Source organism: Vespa crabro, chromosome 9 (assembly GCF_910589235.1).
Source record: "Vespa crabro chromosome 9, iyVesCrab1.2, whole genome shotgun sequence".
NCBI classification, from domain to species: domain Eukaryota; kingdom Metazoa; phylum Arthropoda; class Insecta; order Hymenoptera; family Vespidae; genus Vespa; species Vespa crabro.
Genome location: NC_060963.1, coordinates 5,260,001 through 5,269,823, shown reverse-complemented (window position 1 = coordinate 5,269,823; position 9,823 = coordinate 5,260,001). Strand labels below are relative to the sequence as shown.

The window sequence follows — 9,823 nt, the reverse complement described above, 5'->3', positions numbered from 1 at the left end:
TCTTCTTTTTTTTTATGTATACATGTACGGGCGTATTCGAGCATAGAAAATCGTCGAATTGTCATTCATGCGTATCGAGTTCGTGTAAGACTTTAAAGTCGAAAAAAAACCGATGCGCGTTAATGAGTATGCGAAAGTAGTGAAAAGAGAAACGATCGCATTGGTATAGACGTTTCTTTTTCTCTCTCTCTCTCTCTCTCTCTCTCTCTCTCTCTTTTGCTCTCTTCTTTTTCTTCTTTTTTTTTCAAAGGCTTTTCAAATCTTGTTAGATAGATAAATATGTTTATTTATAATCGACAATGATTTTGTACAATGGCGGAGAAAATTATGCATTATAAATTAATAAGAATGAGGTAAGGAGTGAGTATTCATAAGTTCGGACTTAAAGATCGATTAATTTCAATAGACGACACGAATGTTCCCCATTCAAGAAAATGCAGATGTGTCCAATGAGCCTGAAACAGTATCTCCGTACGTCCATTTGTCTTTTCAATTTCTAATGGACTTCCATGTTATAATACATAGTCCTTTTAATAATATCGAATTTATAAAATAACGGTGTTTTGGTGTTCGGTAAAATTCCAAAAAATTCATTTAATACGATCGAACGGAAAGATGGAAGAAGGAAAAAAGAAAAGACGAAGAAAAAGAAAACAGATTTAAATACTCATACGTTAACAATCTTATTTATATTCGATTATTATTTTTTTTAATCGATAAAACGTCATAATTAACATACGTTAGATCGATTGTAGTGATTATTTGAGAACTGGCAAAAATATTTCAAGAATAAATAAACGTACGTGATAGGGTAAATAAAAAGGATTCTCCGATGAGTTTTGCGCCCTCTCTCTCACTCTCTCTCTCGTTGTGTGTGTGTGTGTGTGTGTGTGTGTGTTTGTGGACACATTAGGGGTGGTGTATAAAAAGGTTCGATGAAAGTCACGACAGATGGCGCGTCGTTCGTTGGGGGTCGAAGAAATAGTGATATATAGTCGGCGCCGATTGAACTGGTGAACTCGAGGATGCAACCCCCGGCTGAGACCTCGGCATCCCGAGCAACGGCAGTCGCGAGCAGTCGCGAGCTTCGTGCCGAACTGGGGCGATGCTTGTCACTCGTTTACGCGATCACGAACGTTCGTCATTGGTGCTGCCGTCGGTAACGTTAAAACGTTATTTCTTAAATCCCTTTATATCTTATATTCCTTGTCGAACTCCTCGATATTATCTTTTATCCTTTTTACGGCGATCACGAAATTTTTTTTATTCATCTCGACGCCATCGTAATCGGCTCGAAAGCTTCAACGACGCTACGATACCCAGGTCGACACGTGAGCACGACGACGTTCTATCAACGAGATGAGAGACGTGAGTTTTGAATTAATGTGAAAAAAAAATAAAAGAAAGAAAAAAGAAAGAAAGAAAGAAGAAGAAGAAGAAGAGAAAGAAGAAAAAGAAGAAGAGAAAAAGAAAAGAAAAGAGAAAGAAAAAGGAAAAAGCAAAAAAAAAAACGAAAAGAAAATAAGAGAATTAGATAAGAGAGAGAAAAAGGAAATGTACTTTTCACTTTTTCGTCATATAAATTTTCTTCGATTTTTCTTTATTCATATCGTTTATCTATCTATTTATTTATTTATTTATTTAATTAATTTTTCGTTCGTTCTGTGTCATCATTCATTAGTTCGTTTGTTTTTCATTTTCTTTCTTTTCTTTTTCTTTCTTTCTTTTTTTTTTTCGGTATCCCATCGGAATTACTATCCGTCGTTAGCTGTTCGTGGTTTTAAATGGACAATGTCTAATTACAGAAGTAACTTTGTGCGTTTCAGTGAATAATTATGTTCTCCTATTAATTCGCTAGTTGGTTAGTTATTTACGTTAATTTTATGTCACATCTCGTTCGTCCTTGTTGCCATAGAAAAAAAAAGAAAAAAAAAAAAAAAAGACGAGGGTGGGGAAGAAAAATCTAACGAAGAAAACAAAGTGTGAAGAAAGATCGTCGGTTAGTACAATCGGATTATTTCGTCAAGGTCTTATTACGCCGACTCGTTCCTCGAGATATTGGAAAGAACATGAATTATGATCGGAGATCGTGGAAGCACTTGAAAGTCTAAACAGCAATGGCGCGCGATCGACGTTCCATTTAACAGAGAGTTCGTCCTTTTCGTTTACCACCGACCCCCCTTCCTCTTTAGTATCCCTCCACCCCCCCGCCCCCTCCGTGTCGATTATTTATTATCTTTGATTTTTTTTATGACGTTCCATTCGTTTCGTTTTACACGATTCAATAAATTGTATAGTCATAATCGTATCATTTGCAAAGTTTATTATCGATTTTGTATTGAACGTTTTAATTTCTTTCTTTTTTTTTTTTATTTGCTTAGCCCACCTGGAACATTGAAAAAGAGAAAGATTTAGAAATTCTTTCCTATTAGAAAACTGAAATGTTCATGATTAAAACGTGATATAAAAATGGTATATTTCCGATGTCTCTTCGTACGTGGTATGTTATTCGTCTTTTTCTTTTTTTCCTCTTCTTTTTTTTCTTTTTTTTTCTTTTTTTCTTTCATTCCCATTATAGATCTGTATATTTTATTTTTATTATTTTTTTTCTTTCTTTTTTTTTTTTTTTGAAACTCAAATTTCTTTTGAAAGTCTCATTAGAAAAGGAATCCGGTACAATGAGGATAGTAAGAAAGAAACGTTCGTATTACGTCATTTCTATCGTAATGTCGGTGTTCTTTAGTTCAACCATATCTTTTCTTCTGTTTTCTTTTTTTTCTTTTGCATCGGTAACAAGTTGCTAATTAAAAAGAAAAAGAAAACAAGTTTTTCATTAATAATAGCTATTCTATCTCATTTAATAATAATAATAATTATTATTATTATAATATTATATATATATATTATAATTATTATTATATATAATTATTATTAATTATTATTATTATTATTATTATTATTATTATTATTATTATTTCTCTTATAAAACGGATATTCATAATTGAATGTGATCTATAATAAAAGGAAAGAGGTATGTACGTAAAAAATAAATTAAAAATAATACTATAAACAGATTTAATTCAACGTTTGGTATTTTTTCTTCTTTCGTTTCGTTTTTTCTTCAGTCGACAAATAAATTGATAAATCTTATGATGATAACGATGTTTCAAGTTTATAAAAAAAACAAAAAAAATTTAAACGACGTTCGCGGGTTACGTCGAGTGCGTGCAAACTTGGTTATTCCGTGCCAACAAATCTGATGGTTAGCTTGAAAACCTGTAGATTATATGTTCTCTTGCCAAATTACCGAAAGGTTTCCGCGTGGTAACATAGAATTTTTTTACGCTCGTGAACTCTTTAATAAGATAGGTGGTAGGTACATATATATATATATATATATATATATATATATATATATATATATGTATCGAAGTTACAAAGAATCGATGTTTTTTCTTCGGACGATTTTCTTAGGTTGCTTTACTTAGTCTTTTTCCATTCGAAAAGAAAGAAAGTTAGATGGAATCGTCACGATATCGTTCTTCTATGCCGATCGATTCTACTTTTAACGATTATGCGATATACAAGACCTCTACCCATTTATTATTGATAAGGTTTTTTTCTTTTTCTCCTTCTTTTAATTTTTCTTTCTTTCTATTTTTTTTTTCTTCTTATATATTTTCTTTTTCTTCTCATATATTTCATTTCTTATATATATTCTTATATATATGCTTATGTATATATATATATATATATAAAATTTTTTATCGTAAAAGTATAAATTCATCGACATCGAGATAATTAAAGATCTCACCCGTTATCTCATCTTTAAAGACTTAATATGATCCTTCATGATTTTTCTTTTTTTGGTCTTTGTTCTTTACGTTAGATTCTATTGCATATTAAATAGACATAGCCATTTATTATTATGTATACTTTTTTATTATTATTATTATTATTATTATTATTTTTTTTTTTTTAATATAATTTTTTATCATAAAAATGTAAATTCATCAACGAGAAAATTAAAGATCTTGTCTACTATTTTTATCTTCAAAGACGATAATACGATCTTTCATCATTTTTCTTTTCTTTTGTCTTCGTTCTTTTCATATTAGATCATATCTAATATGTATACAGTCTATAGTTAGATACATACATTCGTATATATGTATATGCATGTAATCATTAGTCTGACGTTATAGAAAAAATTTTTCTCTTCGATTGTACATTTATTATATAGTGTATGACATTTAACATTGGATTTGTCGATAAAAATTATTGATTTCAACAATCGTTATTAAAAAAACGTCAAAGTAAAATTTCATCAAATATTTTCTCAATGTCATTAATAAGTACTAAATATTATACATATGATTAATTTTTAGAAATTTCTTTCTTTTGTCCTCTTCTTTTCATTCTGTTTTTTTCTTTTCTTTTTTTATTCTTTTTCTATCACCACCAAGATAATTATGAGAGACATATCTCAATATATCGAAATAATAATTATCGATAATTTTAATATTAATTGTCAGTTTAATGATGTAGAAAAAATATTTTTCTTTGATTATGCATATATTTAAATATTTATGTACATACATATACATATGCATTTAATACATTGGATTTATCAACTAGTTAAAATTATTTATTTCAATCGTTTTTATACAAATGTCTACTTTAAATGTCGTTTAAAATTTTTTCATAGGCTCAATAAATAAGTATATATATATATATATATATATATATATATATATATATGTATGTATTTATTTTTTTGATTTAAATAAATATATATCTTCATATATTTTTTATTGACAAAGGAAAGATTTTCTTTTTGTATATCGATTCTTTCTCGAAAGTTGAAAATGGGATCGAATGCACAGACACACGAGGTCTTCGGTAAGGGAGTAATCCGGGAAAATGTGCGCGCGCACGCTCACTTTTACGATGGAATACATTTTCCACGACGACAAGGCTTTTGTCAAATCTACCAAGAGCTTTTTATACGCGTTTACTAGTCGAACCGATTGGTTGGATTTGCCTGCCGAATGCAGGGACGTTTACCAGATCCTTTTGTCCGATTGCTTCTTCCATTATCGAGTAAGTACTCGTATTGACAGGATCCTCTTTTTTAGAGATGCAAAAATTCAAATCTCAGATTCGTTTTCATCGATGGACAGCCGCCAATTTTTCGCTCGAAGCTTTACGATAGAATTCGGAAAATCCAAACGTCAATAATATCGTGTTTGCTCCTAGAAATAAAGCATGAGCGAGAGAAAGAGAGAGAGAGAGAGGAGAAGAGAGAAAGATAGATGTCCATTCTATTTAATTATATTCATGGTATTGTTGGACAAATAAAAAACGACGCGAACAAAGACATGAAATTAAAAATAAATAATAATACTTCGATATAGAAAATATGGTCGAAAAACGGAGAAAAAGTTAGAGACAGAGATAAAGAGAGAGGTATTTCATTTAATTATATTTATGCTGATGTGTTTGGAATAAAAGAAAAAAAAAGATGTGTAAATATAAATAATAATTAATAATAATAATTAATAAATATAGACGAAAGAATATATATATATATATATATATATATATTAATATTTCTTTTATTTAATTAGGTATATTTGTAATAGCTTTGAATAGGTAAGCCAAATAACGTGCGTAAATTATAAATGAATAAAAATAAATAATAGTAAATTAAAAAAGAGAAAAAAATAAATAATAGTAATAATACAATATAAAAAATATAGACAAGAAAAAAACAACAAAAAGAGAGGGAGAGAAAGAGAGAAAGAAAGAAAGAAAGAAAAAAAGAAAACAAGCAACATAGGAAAGCTTTAAAACCAAGATATATGTATCTTTTCTTTATCTAATGCTTTTTATCCTTGTAGATGTTTGAATTACCCCTCCCTTTCTCTAATGGTTCCAACAATATTTATGTTTTAACTTACGATCACGCACGGAAGAAAGTCAAAACTGTGAAATTCTCTTAAACGCTAAGAAAAAGTTTTTATGCTAAGAAAATTTTTACTTTCAAATCGTTCTCTTTGGTTGTTCATTCGATTCCATTGTATCATCAATTCCCCCCCCCCACCCTCCCTCTCCGCCCCTCATTTTCCACGCGTTTATTTTGTAATTTTAAATAAATTGAAATTAATCAGATCGCAAGTTTCAATTCATTTGTAGAACTTGTTTAGAGATTTAAAAGGATCAAAAAAAGGACTTTACGTTCTCTTAATGAATCCGTTTAAAATACATTCTTCTTACGATTTGCATGGAATAACTTCTTACAATCGATTAATTTTCTCGAGATATATCGATAATATTAAGAAATATATTTTTAAATCTTTCGATATTTTGTTCAATTTTAGAATTTAGAACAAAGTTTTCTTCTCTTGTTTTTTTTTCTTTTTTTTTTCTTTTTTTTTTTTTTTTCTTTTTGTTATACAGTTCGATATCAATTTCTTTCGGTTTGAAAAAAAGAAAAAGAAATGTCGGAATGATTTCTCGGTCTCACTCTCTCTCTCTCTCTCTCTTTCGCTTTTTCTCGTAACACTTTTCAGTCCACGACCTCATGGCTTTTAGAAATCGATCCTTGTGACGTAGTGCGTGAACCTCCCCCTTCGTGGAAAAAAGTCGAGGGCCCGGCTTCTCCATGTTAATAACTAATAACAATACTACTATGCGTAAACTTCAGATATGTAAAAACTTGCTTGCTCGTTTTTATTACGTCGTATATTTTTTTTTTATGTCTCTTTTTCTTTCTCTTTTTTTTTTCTGTTTTCAATCGAAAATCTTCCCAATGAAATATGCCTTATCAAAAGATTCTTTATTTTGTTATTTCATAAAAAATATTCATTACAAGTTGACATTTTATTCGAACGTAATAGTTAAGTACTTGCGGTGATAATACGTTTGCGTTTTAAAATTTAGAATTAAAATATTAAAGCGAAGAATTTCGGGAATAAAATTTGTATCAACATATATCGAATGTAAATTCGAAGAGTATAAATGAAAGAAAAAAAAAAGAAAAAAGAAAAAGAAAAAGAAATAAATAAATCACATTAAAAAAATTACTTACGCGAATATATTCAGTCGAGTGGTTATATTAATTAATCCGTTAGAAATGGAAAGAAAAATTAAAAAGAAAAAAGAAATAAAAATAAAAGTTAAAAAAATAAAAAGAATCGATAATATTACGAGTTTTTATGTACGAGCTTATACATTTTCCTTTTGTCGAAACAAAATGTAATTCTACGTTTTATTAGGAAATATTCGTGATTATTAGGATAACGTTAAAGTCAACGAAATATATTTATAAACGTTTGTAAAACCATAAAACGAGTCGAACGTAAGATATTTGCAATAAGGATTTGATTTTAATCAAAATATTTTAATCAATCGAATTTGGTAAAATATGAAATTATGAATAGTTGAAAATTATACGATAAATTTAAAATACCATTGCTTTGTTAAAACATTAAATGTTGAGAGCTCGCGAATTTGAATGAACATATAGCCTAATCGTGTACATACACGTACGTTCGTATTATTTATTTAATAATATTTTATCAACGTACGTTATGCTTACGTGCAGGTAAAAACGCGATATGATTCATGCGAACTTAATATTCTTAGACGTACACATATGTATTGTAGATATGTAGTATATCGTGGACAAGCATATACGCATAAAGTTCGACCAACTTTTTCCATTACCTTGTCCCTTTGTACATACATATGTTGTCCATTCGTTAATACTTTTAACTTCGCCATTATGAAAGACGAAAACATCGTCGTAGACATCATCGTTAGGCGTGTTTTAATTTTAGGAATGTTGTATCGTTACCAGGAAAATTTTTTTTTAATTATATCGACGATAAAAAATAATAACACGTTCACTTTATTTTTTGTAACAATGATTCGAGTATTCTATCTCTCTCTCTTTCTATTTCTCTTTCTCTCTGTCCCAAGAGAATATCATTGGTCTGATATACTCGTCCACGTGTAGACTAAACAAACATAAGTAGCGATTAGTCGACGGAATATCCTAGATTAACTCTATCGCTTTAGCATTCGTACTTACACCTGGCTATTTCTATGTCGTATAGTTAGTTTGATAGTATTAATACCTTAATGCATTCTCTTTCTCTCTCTTTTGATAATTTTTAATGAAATCAAATATTATAATTCTTAGCCTTTCTATAAAAAATATTATGGATTATTTTAAATATTAATAATTAATATTTAAAATAAAAAATAATAATTAAAGATAAATATTATATATTATCTTCAACTAAATTGAATGAATAGAATTTTGTTCAAGTATATAGAACGAAATTATATAGAACTTTTTTTCTTTCCATTTCTTTCCTTTTTTTTTCCTTTTTTTTCTTTTCTTCCTTTTGTAATTCCATTAAGTCGGATGCATTTATGGTTTATTTATTATTTATCATTTATACGCGGCCAATGTATTATTATTCTTTATATTCTTTATTATCGATTTAATAAATATATAAAAATATGATGCCAAGGGAATAGTATGTCTGTCTCTGCGTGACCGACTTATATTTTTCTTTTCAGTTCGAGTAGATTATTTGGTCGATGTTAATAAAAAAAGAAAAAGAGAATGCAAAAAGAAAGAGAGAGAGAGAGAGAGAGAGAGAGAGAGAGAGAGAGAGAGAGAAATAAATAAATAGAGAGAAAAACATGAAAAAAGAAATAAAAGAAAAAGGGTAAAAGTCTAAGGGGGTAGATCATGAGTTTTAGAATTTTACACGATCTATCTGCATACATACATATATACACACATATATAGTAAGAAATAAAAATACATTACTCGGCCGAGTAGGATCTTTCTCGTCGTGCTGAGTCGTACAATCGACGTTGAATACACGTATCTATGCAAGAACGTCACGCGAAAGGGGCGGAAGAGGGAAAGGGAAATTGGATTCGATCCTTCGATTCCGTTTAGAGTACCATTGGGAATACTGCTACTGTTCGAGAAAGACAATTTCTCTCTCGCTCTCTTTCTTTCTCTCTCTCTCTCTCTTTCTCTCTTTCTCTCTTTCTCCCACTCTTTTTTCTTTTAAAAATTTATATATATACGTATATATATATATATATATATATAGAGAGAGAGAGAGAGAGAGAGTATATTGTAAGTTCGTGCGCTCGTTTGTAACGAAAAATATCGTGACGGTGAGTCGTGTCTAATATTTTTTTTTTTTTTTCTTTTTTGTTATTATCGCAACTAAGGTACAATGTAATTAACGTTAGATATATAGTATAATCCTAAAAGAAAAAAAAAAGAGTATATTAAATATTAACTGCACGCGAATAATTTTCGATTTGGCTTACTTAGTTTCATAAAAAAATAAAAAAAAATAAAAAAATAAAAAAAGAACGCGATTGATTCGTTTTATTTTCGTTTTCAAAATGATTTTGAAGTTATATTACATATATGTTTAGCTCTTTCCTTTTTTAGAAAACATTTTTTTTTTATCATCGAGTTAAATAAACAAAAATTATATTAGACGGAAAGTTATGATATTGTTTATACTTGGTTTTCCTTTTTTTATTAATTATAATTTTATATATACCTATATATATATATATATATATATATATATATATATATGTAAATATCTTTTAAATAGAAATTATACTTATATCTAAATATAGGATAAAAATTATATCTATTATATATATATAATAATAAAAAATAGTATTTATATGATTGATAAAAAAATATGAAAATAGAAGTGCGTTACTTTGTAGTTTTCCATTGCGTTATAAAGGGTTAATATAA

At 28.6% G+C, this 9,823-nt stretch overlaps 1 protein-coding gene across 14 annotated transcripts in view; it reads left to right on the top strand.

The window, feature by feature from the left end:
- The first annotated feature begins 1,009 nt into the window (after positions 1 to 1,009).
- Positions 1,010 to 9,823, top strand: part of LOC124426608 (whirlin) — an 80,262-nt gene continuing 71,448 nt past the window's right edge. For 10 of the 14 annotated variants that reach the window (XM_046968493.1, XM_046968491.1, XM_046968490.1 and 7 more), the window contains exon 1: positions 1,010 to 1,368. The gene's annotated coding sequence lies outside the window, so the exon portion shown is untranslated. The remainder of the gene's footprint in view (positions 1,369 to 9,823) is intronic. The other 4 variants (XM_046968496.1, XM_046968498.1, XM_046968485.1 and 1 more) reach the window with 3 other exon arrangements.